Source organism: Phyllobates terribilis, unplaced genomic scaffold (assembly GCF_046119375.1).
Source record: "Phyllobates terribilis strain yellow unplaced genomic scaffold, ASM4611937v1 Scaffold_2__4_contigs__length_985480577, whole genome shotgun sequence".
NCBI classification, from domain to species: domain Eukaryota; kingdom Metazoa; phylum Chordata; class Amphibia; order Anura; family Dendrobatidae; genus Phyllobates; species Phyllobates terribilis.
The window spans coordinates 336737745-336760812 of NW_027362762.1; positions in this window are offsets into that span (position 1 = coordinate 336737745).

Sequence of the window (23068 nt, forward strand, 5' to 3'; positions counted from 1 at the left end):
GGTTAACTAGTATGTGCTATATTTTGTTATCATGATCATGATTTATTAATGATTAATTCTATCACGCACTATTGATGGATTAAATTATCTATAATTACCGAAATGCTATATTCGTGTTTTCCCTGATCTTTGTACTCTGTACTTGACTACTTGAGGTTCCCTTGTGTGTGTTTTTAAATGGTTTTACTCTGTCTTTGTCCACATGCTTGTAAATAAACTTGTACTTTTTTGCTAAATAATTTTGGTGTGCTCCCTCCCTACTATATGCCATTTCTTTTTCTTGCTTCCATTGATGTTGTTTGGCATGGTGAGCACCCACCCATATTTGACTTAATTGGTGGTGCTCCTACATCTCCTAGTTTCCCTTGTTGTCTTTAGTGTTCAGTGGGGATCGACTAGTTCTCATCCCCTCCCTTCCCTAGCCTGAGCCTAACACTAAGGCGAGGTACGCGTGCGGCGATTGGTGAAAAACCAATATAGGAATGTTAGTGGAGACAGGGTGACACTAGATCAGCCTAGGAGGTGTCCACTCCCCCTTTTCCCTAGAGTCTGGGCTCCTTTTCCCTCTTCTCTTTGTTTTGCACTAAGTCTTTCCTACACCTTGCATGACAACACCAATACATACTGGTGGTGCTGGATTACGTGACACGGTACCCGGAGGCCGTATCACTGAGAAACTCCTCTGTCCAGAGTATAGTGCGAGAACTGGTCCATACCTTCTCCCGGATGGGCCTGCCAAAGGAGATCCTGACAGACCAGGGAACTCCGTTCATGTCAAAGTGATGAAGGAGTTGTGTAAGGCTCTCCAGATTACACAACTCAGGACATCAGTGTACCATTCGCAGATGGACGGCCTGGTGGAGAGGTTCAATAAAACCCTAAAGTCCATGCTTAAAAGGTCGTGGAGAAGGATGGCCGAGACTGGGATTGCCTACTCACCTACCTGCTATTCTCCATTAGAGAAGTCCCACAGGCCTCTACGGGGTTCTCACCCTTCGAGTTACTATACTGACAGCACCCTCGGGGACTTTTGGACATTGCGAAAGAGACCTGGGAGCCGAGGCAACACCCCACCGGAGCGTCATCAAGCATGTGGCCCAAATGCAAGACCGGTTCGCGAGGGTGATGCTGATTGTAAGGGAAAGCTTCCTACAAGCACAAGAGGCCCAGGGAAGGGTCTACAATCAATGGGCAAGACTGAGACAGTTCAGCCATGGAGACTGGGTGTTGGTATTGATCCCACCAGTGGAGATTAAATTTCTGGTCAAGTGGCAAGGGCCATATGAGGAGGTCGAAAAGTTGAGTGACATCAACTACAAGGTTCATCAACCAGGAAAAAGAAAGTTGTATCAGGTATACCACGTTAACCTGTTCAAGCCTTGGCGAGACAGGGAATCGGTGGAAGCTACGTGCCTGGGGGCCCATCCTGATGCCAATTCGAGGATGTCGCGCGTTGGATCCAGGTCACACGGGTCAGTACCAGCTCAGTTACTCAGTACATGCTTTATTTTGTACACCATGCTCACCCAGCTCTGTTGCTTTATTATATACTCAGTATTGTGAGAATTTTACTAGCACTTTGCACTTTACCACTGTCTCGCTTTATTATCTGCAATATACTTATGCACCTTTTTCTGTGGAGGATGGATTTTATGAATTAATTTTCTGCATGTATACCTAACAATCGCTGCTACTTACCTCTGTGACCTCTTCTTTGTGTTTCCTTTTCCCATTTTACTCCAATTATGTATCTTTTAATATATCAACAATAAATGTTATATTTTATATATCATTTAGTTTATGTGTCATATATGTAGGTCTTCTGGTTTAACAGACACATAAACATTCAGGTATTTGTCTTATATGGATTATTTAATTTTGTGAATTCCTGTATCATTACAGAGGTCTCACTTTTTCCTAAATGGATTTTCTTGCTAAGGAAGCAGCTTGGCACAGCCAAGCTCTTACAGTTTTTAAAGGGAAAGGCACACAAATTGCATCGAATGATCTTAGAACCTCACAGAATCTAAAAATCACTCTTAAACTCTTATACCACCGCCACCTTAAAACATGGTGGAACAAATTTACTTTAGAACAATACCTGGAGGAGAATCTCATCCCATGGGGCCTACATGTACAAGTGTTTCCTTCCTACGGTAAAGATGATCCAGAGTTCTTCTCCCAATGGGAAGAGATCTGCAATGCTTGTTCTAATATTTTTTTGGGCCTCATTATCAAAAAGAATGGTACCACTCTAGTTGAGACTGACCAAGAAATTAATTCACTACAGGACAAACTAAAATTCCTCATCAAAAAAGATGACTGGGAGAAATTCTATGGAGATATGGAAGAAAGTTTCGCAACATGGGAGATACAGATCAAAATCACAAAGACATCTAAATATCAACGTGATTGTCAAGATAAGGAAAATAATAGAATTTATAAGTGGAAATATTCACAGCCCATTCGGGGCGAACGCAAAACATCCACCTCTTCCTCCCTTTCTATGGATAGTGAAACAATGGGGCCATCGATTGCCAAAACAATCTACAATACCAGGTTAGTCCAAAAAAACTTTGGTCCCAAGAAAACCAAAACCAGGGATTTCCATCAGGACGACTCTGACACAGCATCTTCCTCAATGAAGGTAATCAATCTTTCTCAGCATATTCTTACTCAAGCACAGCATGATGTTCTTTGTAAGGGTCTTTCCTTTTCACCAACAACAGGCTTTGACTATTTCACTGCTTTAAAAGACCTTCACCATTTCGCTCGCAAATTGATTTTTAAAAAAATGTTTGACAGATCTGCTGTCACTGATCTATTCCCCACTGTAGAGGAACAAGCGGCAGTGAACACACTTCAGAGTCTCCTTGATGAGCAAGAACTTATTCAATCTAGTAAGTTACCTGCTTCCATCATTCCTAAATCACAACGTTTTCCACCCTTGTCGATGTATCCGAATATAGATGTCTTTGTTCGTCTGGTTGATAATGAATTTAAACAGATTGCCTCCTCCTTACCTCATGACAACTGTACTAAGGATGAGCATTTAGCAATCAACGACCTCAAAAGACTACAAGACGTCCTTATAAAACCCACTGACAAGGGTGGTAACGTTGTTCTTTGGCCAACCCATATGTATATACGGGAAGCCAAAAAACAATTAAATGATGGAAAAACATATAAAAAACTTACTTTTAATCCCCTATCCAAATATCAGGCTGAGCTAAGATTCATCTTGGATGATGCAGTAATCCAGGGTATTCTCACAAAGAAAGAAGGTGACTACCTGTTCTACAAAGACCCTCGGATCGCCACGTTCTACCTTATTCCTAAAATTCACAAGGATATTAATAATCCTCCAGGTTGGCCCATCGTTTCAGGGGTGGGTAATTTTTGTGAACCTGTATGTCGATTTATCGATCATTTATTACGCCCTCTGGTACAAACACTTCCTTCATTCGTTCAGGATACAACAGATTTCCTAAAAAAGATGGATGGTGTACATGTGGATAATGACGTCTTAATGGTTACATGTGATGTAGAATCTCTCTACACCTCAATCAACCATAATGATGGCTTAAGAGCGGTTGAAATATTTCTTGAGATGTCTGATTATTAAAAGAATTTGAGAGCATTGATTCTACAACTACTCCAATTTGTCCTAAGTCACAGTTTTTTTCTCTTCCAAGATTCCTTTTTCCTGCAGCTCTGGGGCACTGCTATGGGGGCAGCCTGTGCGCCCTCCTATGCTAACCTCTTCTTGGGGCTGTGGGAAAGGGAATTACTTATGACTAATCCATTACCTTTATCAAGTAACATTCTATATTGGAGTAGATATATAGATGACATTTTCTTCTTGTGGCAGGGTTCCCTGGAGGACGTTATAATGCTCATCAATCTACTCAATAGAAATAATCAAAACATCAAGCTTACTTTTACCATGGGAAGAGAAAAAATTGTGTACTTGGATGTCATTTTGGAAATTGATCTTAATGGTTTCATCCAGACGGACGTCCATCGTAAACCTACTGCAGCCAATACTTTACTCCATGCACAATCCTCACATCCCAGGAATCTGATCAAGAGCATTCCTACTGGCAGTTTCTAAGAATGCGTCGTATTTGTTCTAATGATTTTAAATTTGAAAGACAAGCCTCAGTTTTAAAAAATAGATTCCACAATCGAGGATATAATGATAGTATCATACATCAAGGCTACCGCAGAGCAAAATTCTCTAAAAGAAAGGACCTTCTGTACTCCACAAAAGTTAAAAATAGAGAAGACACTGTGAGATTCATTTCCACCTACAATGCAAGAAATGGTGAAATGTGGTTAGCCTTGAAAAAGTACTGGCAAGTCTTGCAAATTGATCAAACTCTCAAAAAACACCTACCATCTCATCCAACCATTACATATCGACGTTCAAAAAATCTAAAGGATCTCTTGGTCCATAGCCACCTGGAATCCCCCAACACGAAAGGTCTTTTTGGTTCAAAAGGTCCTCCCTGGGGCTGTCGTCCATGTGGCTCCTGTGTTGCCTGTATTAATATTGAGTCCACCAAAGTCTTCTCCAATTCAGATGAAACTAAAGAATTTAGGATCACCCACTGCTTTAACTGTACGACTAATGGAGTAGTGTACTGTGCAAAATGCCCTTGCGGTAAAAAATATATTGGCTTAACTTCAAGAGAATTGCGGAGACGAACTAGGGAGCATGTCCTAGACATTAGATCAGCCAGGGAAGTTGACAATATAGACCATCTCAAAACACTTCCCCGCCACTTCAAACAATTTCATGACTGCGACCCAATTGGTCTTCAAGTAAGTGGTATAGATCGAGTCTACCCGGGGGTTAGAGGCGGCAATTGGAAAAAGATTCTGGCACAAAAAGAGGCAAGGTGGATCACAATATTGAACACCTTAGCCCCTTATGGCCTGAATGAAACAAATAGCTTTGTTTCCTTTCTTTAAGTAGTGTGTATCATTTATAAGGTATCTATATGATCATTTGTATTTGCCTCTTTTTAATATTTTTAACTATTTATTCTTATATTTTATGCTTATATCATCCTTGTCTTCTCTCGTTTACTTACCCTTTTTTTTCTTTTTCTTATGTCATAGTTCTTTCGCCAGCTGGTCCATTCGTCTTCCAGCCACATCCCTCTGACTGTTGGTGATATCAGGATTCCACATAATTTTCCTGCCATATTAACCTTATCCATACCAACTATCATGTTACTGGTGCTTGATGTTTATTTTTGTGTTTGCATCTCCTTACAATATACAGTACAGACCAAAAGTTTGGACACACCTTCTCATTTAAAGATTTTTCTGTATTTTCATGACTTTGAAAATTGTACATACACACTGAAGGCATCAAAACTATGAATTAACACATGTGGAATTATATACTTAACAAAAAAGTGTGAAACAACTGAAAATATGTCTTATCTTCCAGGTTCTTCAAAGTAGCCACCTTTTGATTTGATGACTACTGTGCACACTCTTGGCATTATCTTGATGAGCTTCAAGAGGTAGTCACCTGAAATGGTCTTCCAACAATCTTGAAGGAGTTCCCAGAGATGCTTAGCACTTGTTTGCCCTTTTGCGTTCACTCTGCGGTCCAGCTCACCCCAAACCATCTCGATTAGGTTCAGGTCTGGTGACTGTGGAGGCATAGCACCCCATCACTCTCCCTTTTGGTCAAATAGTCCTTACACAGACTGGAGGGGTGTTTGGGGTTATTGTCCTGTTAAAAAATAAATGATGTTCCAACTAAACGCAAACCGGATGGAATAGCATGCCGCTGCAAGATGCTGTGGTAGCCATGCTTGTTCAGTATGCCTTCAATTTTGAATAAATCCCCAACAGTGTCTCCAGCAAAGCACCCCCACACCATCACACCTCCTCCTCCATGCTTCACGATGGGAACCAGGCATGTAGAGTCCATCCGTTTACCTATTCTGCGTCGCACAAAGACATGGTGGTTGGAACCAAAGATCTCAAATTTGGACTCATCAGACCAAAGCACAGATTTCCACTGGTCCAATGTCCATTGCTTGTGTTCTATAGCCCAAACAAGTCTCTTCTGCTTGTTGCCTGTCCTTAGCAGTGGTTTCCTAGCAGCTATTTTACCATGAAGGCCTGCTGCACAAAGTCTCCTCTTAACAGTTGTTGAAGAGATGTGTCTGCTGCTAGAACTCTGTGTGGCATTGACCTGGTCTCTAATCTGAGCTGCTGTTAACCTGTGATTTCTGAGGCTGGTGACTCGGATAAACTTATCCTCAGAAGCAGAGGTGACTCTTGGTCTTCCTTTCCTGGGGTGGTCCTCATGTGAGCCAGTTTCTGTGTAGCACTTGATGATTTTTGCAACTGCACTTGGGGACACTTTCAAAGTTTTCCCAATTTTTCGGACTGACTGACCTTCATTTCTTAAAGTAATGAAGGCCACTCATTTTTCTTTACTTAGCTGCTTTTTTCTTGCCATAATACAAATTCTAACAGTCTATTCAGTAGGACTATCAGCTGTGTATACACCAGATTTCTGCACAACACAACTGATGGTCCCAAACCCATTTATAAGGCAAAAAATCCCACTTATTAAACCTGACAGTGCACACCTGTGAAGTGAAAACCATTTCTGGTGTCTGGTGACAACCTCTTGAAGCTCATCAAGATAATGCCAAGAGTGTGCAAAGCAGTCATCAAAGCCAAAGGTGGCTACTTTGAAGAACCTAGAATATAAGACATATTTTCCATTGTTTCACACTTTTTCGTTAAGTATATATTTCCAAATGTGTTAATTCATAGTTTTGATGCCTTCAGTGTGAATGTACCATTTTCAAAGTCATGAAAATGCAGAAAAATCTTTAAATGAGAAGGTGTGTCCAAACTTTTGGTCTGTACTGTATGTTGTTAACTCTGTTGGAACCTTGTCATGGCTGCCTGTTACATATGCAATTTGTGATAGATTTCCTTACATAATATTTGCACATGTTTGTATATTAGTATATCAGTGGGATTTGATTTATAACCCATTTAGTTTTTATATAATATTGATAATTTGGTCTAATTTCTATTTTTTTATGACAGAGGATGGTATTTTACTCACTATTTGCATTTTGCAATTTATTATATACATTTGGGGTACTTATTTTACACATTTTAACATTCACATGACTTTTATTATTTTGGTATCTAATGTAGTATATCACTGTGTTTTTTTCACATTTTATAATTATTATTCCTTCCATCACTTAACATCTGTGCTTTGTCATAATATATCTTCCCATTCACTTAGCATCACCCATGCATACACTCACTCTATCACATACACACCTCTCTATATCTTCTCTCACTTCCTCCTTTCCATTCTCTGCCAATACGTCATCCCCCTGCTGTCTCATCCTGCGTTTCAACGGTGGAATGCACAATCTCAGTGCACTTCCTGTATGACGTGTATCACGTCACTTCCGGTTGGTGCGTTCCACCGACACACTGACACGCACCCCGGCATCTGACTTTCTCAGCTGATCTGCGCTCCTGTGAGTCGCAGCTCAGCATGTGGAAGTGGCGCACGGCACATACGATATGGCGCCATATCAACAGGGCAATTTGGGTGCAAACACTTTCTTTTCATTATTTCCCTGTCTCTCATTGACTGGACCTCCCATAAATATCTTCCTACTCCTCCTCTCACTACATCCTCGTTAAAGCTCCGGCGAAACGCGCGTTGGATCCAGGTCACACGGGTCAGTACCAGCTCAGTTACTCAGTACATGCTTTATTTTGTACACCATGCTCACCCAGCTCTGTTGCTTTATTATATACTCAGTATTGTGAGAATTGTACTAGCACTTTGCACTTTACCACTGTCTCACTTTATTATCTGCAATATACTTATGCACCTTTTTCTGTGGAGGATGGATTTTATGAATTAATTTTCTGCATGTATACCTAACAATCGCTGCTACTTACCTCTGTGACCTCTTCTTTGTGTTTCCTTTCCCCATTATACTCCAATTATGTATCTTTTAATATATCAACAATAAATGTTATATTTTATATATCATTTAGTTTATGTGTCATACATGTAGGTCTTCTGTGTGTTTAAATGGTTTTACTCTGTCATTGTCCACATGCTTGTAAATAAACTTGTACTTTTTTGCTAATTAATTTTGGTGTGCTCCCTCCCTACTATATGCCATTTCTTTTTCTTGCTTCTATTGATGTTGTTTGGCATGGTGAGCACCCACCCATATTTGACTTAATTGGTGGTGCTCCTACATCTCCTAGTTTCCCTTGTTGTCTTTAGTGTTCAGTAGGGATCGACTAGTTCTCATCCCCTCCCTTCCCTAGCCTGAGCCTAACACTAAGGCGAGGTACGCGTGCGGCGATTGGTGAAAAACCAATATAGGAATGTTAGTGGAGACAGGGTGACACTAGATCAGCCTAGGAGGTGTCCACTCCCCCTTTTCCCTAGAGTCTGGGCTCCTTTTCCCTCTTCCCTTTGTGTTGCACTAAGTCTTTCCTACACCTTGCATGACAACACCAATACATCCTGGTGGTGCTGGATTGCGTGACACGGTACCCGGAGGCCGTATCACTGAGAAACTCCTCTGTCCAGAGTATAGTGTGAGAACTGGTCCATACCTTCTCCCGGATCGGCCTGCCAAAGGAGATCCTGAAAGACCAGGGAACTCCGTTCATGTCAAAGGTGATGAGGGAGTTGTGTAAGGCTCTCCAGATTACACAACTCAGGACATCAGTGTACCATCCGCAGATGGACGGCCTGGTGGAGAGGTTCAATAAGACCCTAAAGTCCATGCTTAAAAAGGTCATGGAGAAGGATGGCCGAGACTGGGATTGCCTACTCACCTACCTGCTATTCTCCATTAGAGAAGTCCCACAGGTGAGACAGGGAACCGGTGGAAGCTACGTGCCTGGGGGCCCATCCTGAAGCCAATTCGAGGATGTCAAAGTGGCGGAGACACTATCACCGGCCCAGAAGAAACAGTGCCGAGAGCTGCTTCAGCGTAACCGAGAACTGTTTTCTGAGTTAACATGTTGTACCCAGGTGGTCGAACATGAAATTCTGACAGAGCCGCATGTGAGGGTGAATCAAAGGCCGTATCAGATTCCTGAATCCCACCGCGAGGTGATCTCCAAAGAGGTAAGGAGAATATTGAGCCTGGGCGTCATCAAGGAGTGAAAGAGCGGTTGGTCCAGCCCCATTGTCGTGGTGCGGAAACTGGATGGAGAATGGTGATTCTGTAATGACTACAGGAAGCTGAGTGAGGTGTCAAAGTTTGATGCATATCTGATGCCTCTCATCAATGAGCTTATTGAGAGGCTAGGGACAGCTAGATATATCACCACCCTGGACCTAATGAAAGGGTACTGGCAGATTATCTTGTCCCCAAGTGCCAAGGAGAAGACAGCCTTCTCTACTCTTGACAGGTGTTTTCAGTACACCAGGATGCCGTTCGGTCTGCAGGGAGCCCCAGCTACCTTCCAGAGGGCCATGGATCAGATCCTAGTCTCTCATAAGAAGTACACCACAGCTTACCTGGATGACATCGTAATATTCAGCCCGGATTGGCGAAGTCATTTACAGAAGGTCCAGGTGGTACTGGATCCGCTAAGGAAAGCAGGGTTTACGATAAACCCAAAGAAGTGCGCCATTGGGAAGGAAGAAGCAAAATACTAGGGTAAAGTTGTCGGAAGGGGCGAAATAAAGCCGCAAGTAAAGAAGGTGGAGGCTATCCAAAACTGGCTGCAACCGAACTCTAAGAAGCAAGTTTGTGCGTTTCTGGGAATTGTGGGGTATTATTGGTGATTTATCCAAAATTTCACCATGATAGCCGCCCACTGACTGATTTTCTTAAGGGCATGAAGACATTGATAGCCAAGTGGTCCCCTGAAGCGGAGAGGGCATTCCAGGAAGCTCACCCTATGTAAGCAGCCAGTCGTAGGAGCAACTGACTTCGTGGTTCAGACTGACGCCTCCGAGGTCGGTTTGGGAGCTGTGTTGTCCCAGGAAATAGATGGGGATGAACATCCAGTCCTATTCCTGAGTAGAAGACTCTCCTCCTGTGAAAAGAACTATGCCATCATAGAGAAGGAGTTCCTGGCCATTTAATGGGCCATTGAGACTACTGAGGCCGAAAGTTCAGGCTAGTGTCAGACCATGCAGCCCTGAAATGGATGAGGGAAAGGAAGGGGAAGGATGCCTTGGTAACTAGGTGGTTTCTAGCACTCCAAGACTTTAATTTTCATGTGGAGCACAGGCCCGGTAAACTACATGGAAACGCAGATGCCCTGTCCGGACTTACCTGTTTAGCTAGTGAAGGTGCCAAAATCCCCGGCTTTGGGCAGGGGAGGGGGATATGTGACAAAGTCACTGGTAAAGTGACTGGTAAAGGGCCTGAATACTTATGACCATGTGATATTTCAGTTTTTCTTTTTTAATAAATTTGCAAAAATTTCTACAGTTCTGTTTTTTTCAGTCAAGAGTGTACTTTAATGAGAAAAAAAAATTAACTTTTTAGAATTTACCAAATGGCTGCAATGAAACAAAGGGTGAAAAATTTAAAGGGGTCTGAATACTTTCCGTACCCACTGTATATACACACACACTAACATAAATTTACAGATATATACAAATACATTGTGGATGCATTTACATCCTTTGATTGGAGCAGCCAGACACATAGCGCTCAACTGCTGTGCGGCTTGCCTCCTGTCCAGCCCACACTGCTGTTTGGGGTCCTTCCTGTTCCTCAAGTCTCCAGAGCTCCGTCACATGGAGGCTGGCAGACACAGGAGCGAACAGCATGGGGTGTCACCGTGATGCCGCAGGCGAGGCACAGAATGGCACGCATAGAAGTACAGTGCCGGCCAGCTGCTAAGATGACGAGCCCCTCAACAGCTGATTGGGGAACGGCACAGCCCTCTTCTGGTCAGCACAGTTAAGTGCAGTAGTTACAGGAGATCGGGGCTCCGGCCAAGAAGTTCGGGGCTGGAGCCCCAGATATTTGATTCCAGTGTCACCACTTGCACCACCGATGGCGGCGCACAAAACATTGCACCGAGGGCAATCTGGCCATGGGCCCCCTGGTGCCTCGGGCAGTAGCCCAGATTGCCCCCATTATAATCTGTTTATGGCTATGAATCTCAGAGATCAGGCAACTTCCTATCGATAACCTGTCTTAAGAATAAGTTGTCTGTTAAATTCCCAGAGAAAACTTGTATGTATATCAATGAGTGCCCTATTACTTATTGAAATCCTTACAGCTGCAAACACTCTAGGGCAATTATCTTTTTTTCGCACGGTCATCCACATAGCATCCAATTTTTACGGATACAGACAATTCTTTAACATAGAAAATTGTATTTGTTTTTTGTAAATTTAAACAACTGCTGAGCAATGGCTCTCAAGTTCCAGGGTTCGCACATGTTGCACAGGTCTCGTAGCAAAGCGCTTAAGATGCGTCTGTGCTCCCCGAGTCTTAAAGGGGCAGCGTGCGCACTCCAGAACTGTCCCCAGCCTAAATATTAGGTATTTTAGACACCCTCCCCTGTAGGGAAGTGCGTGAGCAACTTCAGTAGTGTGTCTCTAAGCTATTAGTCCGTTGTCAGGTCTCTGTTCCTGAACCCGTTGTGTGATCCTGTACCAGCTCCTGTCCACTGATCCTGAGCCCATCCTGTCTGAACCAGCCTTTTTGTCTGAACCTGTTCTGTGTAATCTGGCACCGGTATCCATACTGCCAGTGATCCTAAGCCTGTCTTGCCTGACACTCTGAGCACATACCTATGCCCCTGACCCCTGGGATCAGCTGCTGCTGTACCAAGGAATGCCTGGAGTGGTACCTGGTGGCTACCTGCAGTACAAGCCTAACCTCACCATCAGAGGTTCTAGTGAAGAACCAGATAGTTGCTTTGTTATGCACCTCCAAGGTAAGCCAAGCCCGTGGCACAGTGGGTCCACACCCACCAGCGTGACACAAATCTGTCCATCATGAACACATCATGAACAGAGACTTTTCACATGGACATCTCTGGATGAGGCCTATAAGAATCAGATGGACAACATATGTGTTTGCAAAAGATGGAGGTTATCTATCTTTAAAAAGAAGGTCAGGAGCTGACCATAAATTATTGACATCAAAGAATAGAGTCAAGCTGTGCAAACACACCAGACAACACGCTGTCTCCAACTTCGATTTGACCAATAAACCTGAAGGTTTTTGGAATGGTCTGCACAACCAATTTACATCACTGGACATGGATGAAAGAAAGCCTGAGATATTATGGACACATATAAAGACAATTATTACTGAAGAAGCCAGTAAAACAATAAACAAGAAGCATAAGAGACCCCACAGCAATGGGTAACAGAAAAGACTCTAAAGATTATAGAAAAAAGACAAATGGCAAAGGCAAAAGGTAACAAGCAGGCCGCAGACTACATAAATAAAATACTAAAGAGATATAAAGCGAACATCTGAGGGGCAAAACCAGGAAGCCATACCTAAAAATGACAGAGATACAACGAAAGTTTCAACCAAGAGTGGGCATTTTCAAAGATGTCAGTGGGAATAAACTAACTGAGCCAGAACAGAATAAGGATATGTGCAAAGTGTACACAGAGCACCTCTACAAGAACAATTCAGTGATACAGGAAGAAACAGACTGGAAATGATAAAAAGCCAAACTTCCTGAAAGACGAAGTCATTGCTGCAATAAAGCTTCTGTCAAAAAAACAAAGCACCTGGGTATGACAATTTTTCAATACAGCTAATAAAGTCTTCTGAAGCAGCAGTTGATGTCATCACACACCTGTGTCAACTGATATGGACAACTGGTAAATGGCCTAATAACTGGACAAGATCTTTGTTTATTTTTATTTTGAAGAAGAGAGATGCTACTGTTACGAATCCGGGAGGTGGAACCTCTGTGCTATGGTGCAAGGAGGGACCCAGAGGGGCGTAACTAAGTATCAACCCGGACCGACCCTGGTCGTACGGCGGCTAACGACTCCGTGACCAGGGAGGGACCGAGCCCAGGGACCAGGTGCTACTCTGGAGACGACCTTGTAAGGGAGCAGGTGACTCCCACGGTACAGATGGCATGGACTGACCGGAATAGCAGGTAGGCACAGCAGGCAGGATGGCGAGCAGAAGCCTTCAGGTAGGCTATCAGGTAGACACGGCAAGTGACAGCAGGTGTCTCTAGGTGGGCTGGCAGGTGGTCACAGCAAGTGACGACGGGAGTCTCTAGGTGGGCTGGCAGGTGGTCACGGCAAGTGACGGCAGGAGCCTCCAGGTAGGCATGGCAGGTAACAAGCGGGTAACAGGCAGGTCACAGGCAAGTGCTCCCAGGTGAGCGGGCAAGCAGGCATGGCAGGTAACAGGTAGGCAACAGGCAAGTGCTCCCAGGTGAGCGGGCTGGCAGGCACGGCAGGTAACAGGCAGGCAACAGGCAGGTAACAGGCTGGTGGGCAGGACTGGAAGTCAGGCTAGCAGCGGGACCTGAGGGCTGAAGCAGAAGTCAGAAACACTGCGCAACAACTTGCTCGGGCACCTCCATTTTGGAGGAGGTGCCTTGTATATGGGAGGACCCTCGGCTATTGGCCCGGGACTCCTTTGGACGGCGTCCGCGGCCCCTTTAAGAGGGAGGGAGCTCGGGCGCACCCTAAGCACAGTGCCCGGGAAGCTGCGCGCGCCAGCAGCAGGAAGAGGAGCATTGGAGAACGCAGAGCGGGGAGCGAGGAGGTGAGTGGGATGGCGTCTCTGCCTGGCAGGTGGCAGAGACGCCGATGCTACAGCTACTGACTGGAAACTATTGAATTATTGCACTCATACTTCATGCCAGCAAAATACAACGGTTACAGCTTTACTTTGACAAAGAGCTGCCAGAGGAACAAGCAGTGTTCAGGAAAGGTAGAGGAACAAGAAATGTGATTGCTATCATTAGATGAATAATGGAAGAGGACAAAGAATACAACAAGGATATCTATTTTTGCTTCATCAACTACAGCAAAGCCTTCAATGGTGTCGATCACCAGAAACTTTGGAATACCATGAAGGATATGGGTGTGCTGAGCCATGTGATAAGCTTCATTAGGAACCTTTACATTGACCAAGAAGCTACAGTCCTAACGGAACACGGCGACACAACATGGTTCAAAGTATAGAGGGGTGTCAGACAAGGTTGTACCCTGTCACAATTTCTATTCAATATATATGTAGAAACTGTTTCCAGGAAAGCTGGACTTGCCAAAAAAGAAGGAATCAAAATTACTGGATGAATCACCAAAAATCTTAAATAATACGCAGACTATACAACACTGATAGCAACAAGTGTAGATGGAATGAAAAACTTATTACGAAGTGTTAAGCTGGAAAACTCGACATGCGACTGCTACTTAACATGAAGAAGACAAAGATATTGACTACTGCCAGCTATGACTGGAACACATTTGAGATGGACAGCAACGAACTGGAAGTTGCAAAGGACTTCAAACTACTTGGATTGATAATCACTCAAGATGCAACAATGACATCAGAAATCTGTAGGAGAATAGCTGTGGACAAATCAATAATGAGGTCCCTGGACAAGGTCTGTAAATTGAGGAACAATGCACTGGCATGGCTCATTCAGTCCTAGTTTGCTCTTTTCAATGGTAAAATAAAGATGCGAGACCTGGACAATAGAAAACAAGACAGCAGAAGAATCAACGTCTTCAAGATGTGCTGCATGGTTTGCAAGAAGAACAAACAAATCAATTTTCGAACAAATCAAGCCATATATGTCAATCAATGCAAAGATCACCAAGCTATGATTTGCCTACTTTAGGCACATCATACAAAGAGAGCAAACACTGGAGAAGCACATCATGGTCAGAAGAATAGAATGAACAAGTTTAGAGGAAGAGCTGAAATTCAATGGCTTGATAATGGCGGAGAAGACCCTAGTTGACCTATCTAAATTTGTACAAGATCAATCTTCCTAAAGATCGTTCAGCAATCAAGTCGCTGTATCTTGTGACTGAGCCAAAGGCTATTAAAAAGGAAACATTCTTAATCTCTAATCAGGGATGGAAATTAAACAAAGAGATTATTCAGAATTGACCAAATTTAAATCTTATATGACATTTTCATTAGAAACCAGCGGCAACTGAAAAATGTTTGACTGTTGGCCAAGAAAAGATGTATTCAACAAATTAAAAAGATGTTTCCTGAATATATATTTTTTCAACATAGCAGCACATATGGCATTACATGAGTGACGTGAGTTATGACATATATTCAGGTCTCATTTTAAGCAATTTTTGCATTATGCTAAAAACGAGGTCTCAGATCAACTTTGCTGACTACACTAGGCAAAATGATGATTGATGAACATGCATGACTTATCTGCCAAAGCTCAGGAGAACAGATGCAGCCCACACATACTGGTACAGTATTTCTAGACACCTGGTTGCCTTGATAGAAACTCTGGAAGATAAAGTATATTTAGGGCTGGAAGGAAACACAGCTGTTAATTTTCAAATTAGGCAGACAGGCTGGATATCATAAACTGCAATTAAACACATGTGCAGATGTTGGCCACCTTGCCACAGTTAAGATTCATTTTACTGCAAACGAGGTCGTGTATTATGTTTATTTTTAATTATCTTAATTGTTACCTCTAAATTCCCTGTGTACTGCGTAATAATGCTAAGATGCTACCTGAGAGAGATTTCAAAGGTAAATATTGCATATGGTATCTAACAAGATGAAAAGCAATTAGGTTAAACCATATTTATCTCTTACTGCAACATTGAAACATGATTTATGGCTGTGGGTCCTATAGGACAGTTGGGAAAAAATCTTTTTAGAATGGTGTATCCAAAACTTTGCCTACAATTATGTTAAAAAGAAGAATTTCTTCTGCACTCGATCACGTTCATTTGAATTTTTTACTGATATTTTTTAATATTCTACCACAATCTAACAGAGTCATAGACAATCATTACTTAGATCTCAGGTTAATTAGCAAGTGGAATAGCTGTCTCTTGCTAAATAAGCAAATATCCTTTTCAGAGAGGAAGAGGAACAGAACTCTAGTGACTATTTGGGGTAACAATCCTGAAAGTAAATATTGACCCTTTAACAAGCCTTGCCACATGGCTTATTATAAAAAGCCAAACCAGAAACTCCATTTGTAGACACATGTTTCTGGGTGTTTACCCTTCATCATGGCAAAGCATGAGGTCTAATTAGGCTAAATGAGTGCCCTCTGACAGGTGGTTTAAGGGAGAATGTTTTCCCTTGTAGAGAGTGCTAAGCTTGCGTAGGGAGACTTATAAGCCATGAAAAATAGTTTTTCTTTTCAGCAACAACTGAATCAACATGTGCTGATAGTAGGAGTTGATGGGAGCGATGGCTTAGTGATCTGGAGTCTGTCTGGTGGAGGAGTGAATTGTAGTGAGTCATAAATCAATGTGTTAAATTGAGTCCTATTGTCAAAGAATTTAACATCCTTAACAGTTTGAATTCCCAAATTCTTCTCTCTCTGTCATCCTTAAAATGACCTTTTAGTATTAAGACTTTTAAATCTGCCACACAGTGTTCAGGTTCAGAGAAATGTTTTCCCACAGGTGTGTCCAGTTCATTCCTTATTGTGTGTCTGTGTAGATTGATTCTTGTTTGTAGTTTTTGCATGGTTTCCCCAATATAGGTTCCTCTAGAGCATCTTGTACATTGTATCATGTACACCACATTGGAGGATGTACATGAAAAGAAAACCATGATCTTATAGTCATTTGGTACGCGGACTGTATTTGTTGGTAATATGTGGGTACAAGTTTTGCATTTTTTTACTGTTACATGGGAATGTGCCTATCACTGATAGTGATGAGAGGATACTTCTGACAAGGACATTCCTTAACTTTGATGGCTGATTGTAGGAGAGATGCGGTAGTCCTAGGGATATTTCTTTCAGTTTGTGGTTTCTGCAGAATATGGGTTGGAGGTCAGCACCAATTTTCCTTAGGATGCTCATGTGGGGGTTGTATGTGACCACAAGAGACATGCTGTTGTTGTTCTCCCTCTGTCTGTAGTCCAGGAAGCTGCTTCTTGGGATCCTTGTAGATCTGTGGATTTGTTTATCTATTTCCAGTGGATAATATCCTTGCTGTAGGAATGTTTCCCTCAGTGATATCAGCTGTAGTTTTCTGTCCTTACTGTCTAAACAGATCTGAATGTATCTCAGAGCTTGACTATAGATGATGAATTTTTTTGTATGTCTTGGATGAAAGCTGTTCCATCTAAGATATGCCTGACATCTGTGAGCTTATGTTAAATTGATGTTTGTATGGTGTTGTCTTTGATATATATGGTCGTGTCCAGAAAATGTATTTGGGACTATGAGAAGTTGAAAGTAAGCTTGATGGTTGGGTCGAACTTCTTGAAGTTGTTGTTGAAGGTAAGTAGATCGTCTCTTGAGCCTTTCCAGATTATTAGCAGATCATCAATGTAGCAGAAGTATGCTAGAGGTTTAATAGATGAAGATGACAAAAACTCCTTCTCTAGTTTAGTCATAAGTAGGTTAGCATATTGTGGGGATATTTTGCTTCCCATGGCCCTGCCCATACACTGTTGGTATAAATTGTTTCCAAAGGAGAAATAGTTGTGATGGAGCACAAACCTGATAAATTGCAGAGTTGGTTCTGTGCCCAGATTGTTTTTTTGATGGAAATATTAGCATGCCGCAATCCCATCTACATGAGACTGCAAGAAGTGTGATATACCACCCACCTACCGAAACGTGGCTGCTTCATATAAATTCCTTCTTTAACCACAATGCAAAAACATAGAAACTTATGTGGGATAAGTGGGCTGGCCACAGCTTTATTAGAACCAAAATCCAACAAAATTCTATCCATGCCCATTTCCTTTCTTTCCACCAATCTCCTCATTTAACCCCCAAAAGCCATCCGCTGTATTACAGCGGGCCTTGCAGAATGCACATAATTGGGCATGGACGAGAAAAAAGGCCAAGGAGGAAACAACGTAACCCTACGTTGTACTCCGACCAACTCCACCCGAAAGAATCTAAGCTTTTTCCAGCCCATCCGGTAACCCCGATAGAAAAATGTCTGTCCCAATTTCATTTAAGTGTATCCCATCACTTAAAAAAAAGTTGGTGTTGTCCCCTTCCAATTCTATGTGCCGCACTGCTACACCACCCAAGGCCTGAACATGTTTAGATACCCGCATGTTTAACAACCTTCTGGCTCTCTCTATTCCTGCAAGACTCTTGGCACCCCTCTAATTTTTTCTGCACACAGTTTCTGACTGCACTATTGTAGAGTTGCTGAAAAACACGCCGAATCTAGACAAATCCTGTTTCATAAGTGACAACAGATTACCAACTTTTACCTTACCGAGGTCGTTGCCACCTGCATGTATTATAATTACCACATTACCTGAATATTGCCTACTGCACTGAATAACAATCGGGAAAACTTGTGTCCAACGTAGTCCTCGCACGCCTTTCCATATAATCGATAAACTGGGCATGCCTAAGCTAAGACCACCAAGGTGCACTCCCGCTCTCCTTTCTGTCCAGTGGACATATGAATGTCCTATAATAAAAACCATTCTTGCCGGCATATGACACGAAAGAAAACATGTGTACTAAATAAAACGCAAATTCTTTATAATTAGATCACAGTTTATCTTAACACGTCTGCATACCCAGACTGCTAATTACCAAATCGGGATAAATATAGCCCCTGAAGCACTCTGATTTCCAATGATCCATTGCCTTAACTATCCCCAGCAGACATGCCACATGCATCCGCAATCGTGGCTGCCCCAATTCTAAAGGAATGTGTCCCAAAGTCCTTTGGGGCTAAAATCATTTCTCTGATTCCTGTTTTTAGCATGAAATAAAATTTGTAGAGTGTCAGAGGGGAGTTATCCATGTGCAACAGAAAAATCTCTCCAGTTTTATGTAATCCTTCACTAGTCTAACTGGACAAAACTCTGTCTGCAACTCTTTAACCGATAACCAAGTACCTCTACCAAAAATGTCTGTCTTTGATTTTCTAACGCAAATTTTTAGCATATTCTCAGAAATTTTCACATCCTTAGCTAACAACCCTTTGTTAGACCTTTTATTGGGAGGAACCAATTCACCAATCCTTAACGGCACAAAAAAGTCTAGGGCAAAAGGTGCCCTGTATAGCACTATCTCTTCCATATCAGAGCATACTATTTCCAAAACTTTAAAAAACGTAATCAACAATTGGAATGATATAGGGCGGCGCTTGTCAAAAGCCACTGCTTCCTTACTCCATCCTTTCAATATCTGCCTAACCACAAAAAACTTTGCCACATCCGTTTTACCATATAGCTTCAGAAAAAATGCCACACCTTACTTGCTGATGCACCTGTGCACCTTAATTCCTTTAAATAGTCCAAAGTTACCACCAATATTGAGGTTGAGTCATCTGGTAAAGTAACTTCCACGCAGCATAATCATTCACTGCAAGCCTTCGAATGACTGCACCACGTTTCCTCTGTAACCAACTATTGACCAGTTCCTTTCTACCAACGTCCATAAAAAATTGGGGCATAAGTGCTGCACCGGCTCCCCTAGTGGATGAAGTTCCCTGAAAACTTTTATCTGTGAATGGGACAATGCATTAGCCAACAAGTTGTTATGATCTGCAACAAGTACTAAGGAAAGATAGGGGAAGGCTGTCCCTACAGTAAGACTAAGCTGAATCCCTATGATGTAGCGGGCTGCCTGTGTCTAGTGAACAGACCCGCCTTAGTCCTTGGCTAATCTGAACAAAGACCTATAGCATAAAGGGAGGAATCCCTAAAAGAACTAAGGACTGGGACAAAAATGGGACACCTCCTAAAAAGAGAAGTTGTTGCAGAACACAAAAAGACAAACTGACAAAAAGGTACTAAATGTCCCAGAAGGACCAAATGAACTGACAGAAAGGCACCGAAGCACCAGGCTTAGAGAAACAGTCAAACACTGAAGTCCAGCACAGCCAAAAGGGCAGAGCTGGAATATAAAGGCAGATGGTCACGTGACCGCAAAACACAAGATGGAGAAAAATCAAACTGGAGGGTTCTGACACACGTTTTGTTTGCCCGGCACATATCTGGCCTTGAACCATATATTCTATTGTAAGCATCTCAGCACCATCTGCCTCAGTAATGTCAAAACCGGTGGTGATGCCGATGTCTGTGAATTCACCACTGCTACCACCGAGCTATTGTCCATCCAGAAACAAATCCTTTTATTGCTAAAACTTTTGCACCAAAGCTCTATGGCTACCACTATAGGAAAAAATTCCAACAACCTCATATTTATAGATGCTGTTCTATCTTTCCAATATGGAGGCCAGGGACCACGACACCAATAATTGCCAAAAATAGTTGCAAAACCATCACAACCGACTGCATCTGTAAACAGGTTAAGGTCATCACTAGATACCTCATCCTTCTGAAACAATGTTCTACCATTAAATGATTGTAGAAAATCTCCTCAAACTGCCAAATCCTCCTTCATATTGCATGTGACCCTGACAAAGTGATGTGGCTGAGACAATCCTCTAGTCACCAATGACAATCTCCTTGAAGAAACTCTGCCTATTGGTATTACCTTACAATCAAAGATCAAAATACCCAATAAAACCTGCAACTGATGTAAAGTTACTTTTTTGGAACTATTGACCTGTGCTATACTGTCCTTTAAGTTTTCAACCTTTGCCATTGGTAACCTAAAACTATCCTGTCGGTATTGATTTCAATGCCCAAAAATGTCAAACACGTGCACGGGCCCTCAGTTTTTTCTGCTGACAATGAGATCTCTAATTCTGCCATTAACCTGCTGAATATATGCAACAAACACCGACAGACGGCGGAATAAGCCAGACCTACAAGCAAAAAATCGTCCAAGTAATGTGTTGTCGATGAAATACCCGTCTCATGTCTGAGTATCCATTCCAAGAAGGAACTAAAAAGTTCAAAATTGTAACACAATATTGAGCATCTCATGTCTACGAAATACTCGCCATCAACATGACAGCCTAGTAAATGAAAACACTCATGGTGTATGGGTAATAACCTGAAAGTGGCTTCTATGTCTGATCTAGCTAGTGGGGCGCCTCTGCCACCCTTTTGCACCAAGAAAATCGCTCTATCAAATGAGGTATATTTAACCGCTATGTTTTCCTTTGCAATCCCATCATTGACTGAGGACCCCGGTGGGAAGGGCAAATGATGAATGAGGCGGAACTTTCCCGCCACTTTTTTAGACACCAAACCCAAAGGTGATACCCTCAAATTATCAAACAGTGGATGTTCAAAAGGACCTGCTATTCTTCCCAAAACAACCTCCTTCAATAATATTTATTTTACCATCTGAACCTGCTCCCTGGCTGATTTTAAATTAGCACAGAAAAAAGATGCTGGAGAAAAAGAAAAGGGGATAAAAAAATTCCTCGCTAAACCTCTGTTTTAGCACCTTTGCTTCCTCACTCTTCGGGTATTGTTCTAACCACCGAAGGAGTATTTTTCCCTTTTCACCAGTGTTCTCCGTTGCACTGGAAGAGCCCACTCTGTGTCCCTGCCTCTCTTTCTTGAAGCAATGTACTGCTGAATGGGCTCCTCCACAAAAGGAGCACTCATGTCGGAACTTGCAGACTGTGTAGAAACGACAATGTCTTTCGCTAAATAACCAGCATGATTCAATATGTTTGGAGGCCACCACCACTGGTTTCTGACCGGTGGGGGCGGTGCTTCCAAGAAAGGAACGCTGTGGTGGTCTCTGAGCCAAAATCAGCTGGATCCACACATCCGTTGCCTTCGCGGCTCAACCCACGTGCGGGCATAATGCCAGACGACAAATTTTTTCGTCATATATCCACCATGTCGCTCCCCCGTGCAATTTATGTGCGCTAAAAATTGTGTCTATATAGACCATTAACTCCGGGCCCTTTTCCGGCTGCACACGACAAATCTTGTGTGCTAACTGTTAGAACCTTCCTGTTTCTTTTTTCCATCTTGTGTTTTGCGGTCACGTGACCATCTGCCTTTATATTCCAGCTCCGCCCTTCTGGCTGTGCTGGACTTCAGTGTTTGACTGTTTCTCTAGCCAGGTGCTTCTGTGCCTTTCTCTGTCAGTTCGCTTGGTCCTTCTGAGACCTCTAGTACCTTTTTGTCAGTTTGTCTTTTTGTGTTCTGCAACTACTTTTCTGTTTAGGAGGTGTCCCATTTTTGTCCCAGTCCTTAGTTCTTTTAGGGACTCCTCCCGTTATGCTATAGGTCTTCGTTCAGACTAGACAAGGACTAAGGTGGGTCTGTTCGCTAGGAACAGGCAGCCCGCTACATCATAGGGATTCAGCTTAGTCTTACTGTAGGGACAGTTTTCCCCTATCTTTCCTTAGTTCATGTTTCAGATTATAACAGTAAGTCCAGCCCAAAAAATTAAAAGGAAAGAAATTCGGGGATCAGTATGGTTTCCATCCAGGATTTGGCTCAACACCTGCAGGGATTGTCTCTGGAGGTGGCCGAGCTTCAGCAACACGTGAGTAGCTGTTCTGGAGCTGATTTTGTCGAACCCAAGGAAGGAATGCCTGATGTTTTTTATAGTAAACAGCAAGATTTTAATTCCTTTAAAAATGCTTGTTTGTTATATTTTTGTTTGAGGCCAAGGTCCTCTGGGAATGAATCACAGCGCATTGGTTTTATTATGTCTCTTTTGCGCAATGAACCACAGGGGTGGGCCTTTTCTCTCCAACCTAATGATCGGTGTTTGATCGGTGTTTGAGGTCTGTAGAAGAAGTCACCACAAAATCTGCTCATACGGCGGAGAACCGATGGAGGTTGGGGCGATGTCACTCCGCTCTCAGGAAAGAGACCGGAGGTTCGCCGAGGGATTGGGTCTTTATTGTGATAAAGCTGACCATTTGATTAAGTATTGTGAGCGTCGTTTAAGTAAAGAAAAAAAAAAGGGTCAGTTACGACCGTATAGCTTGTTTACGCTC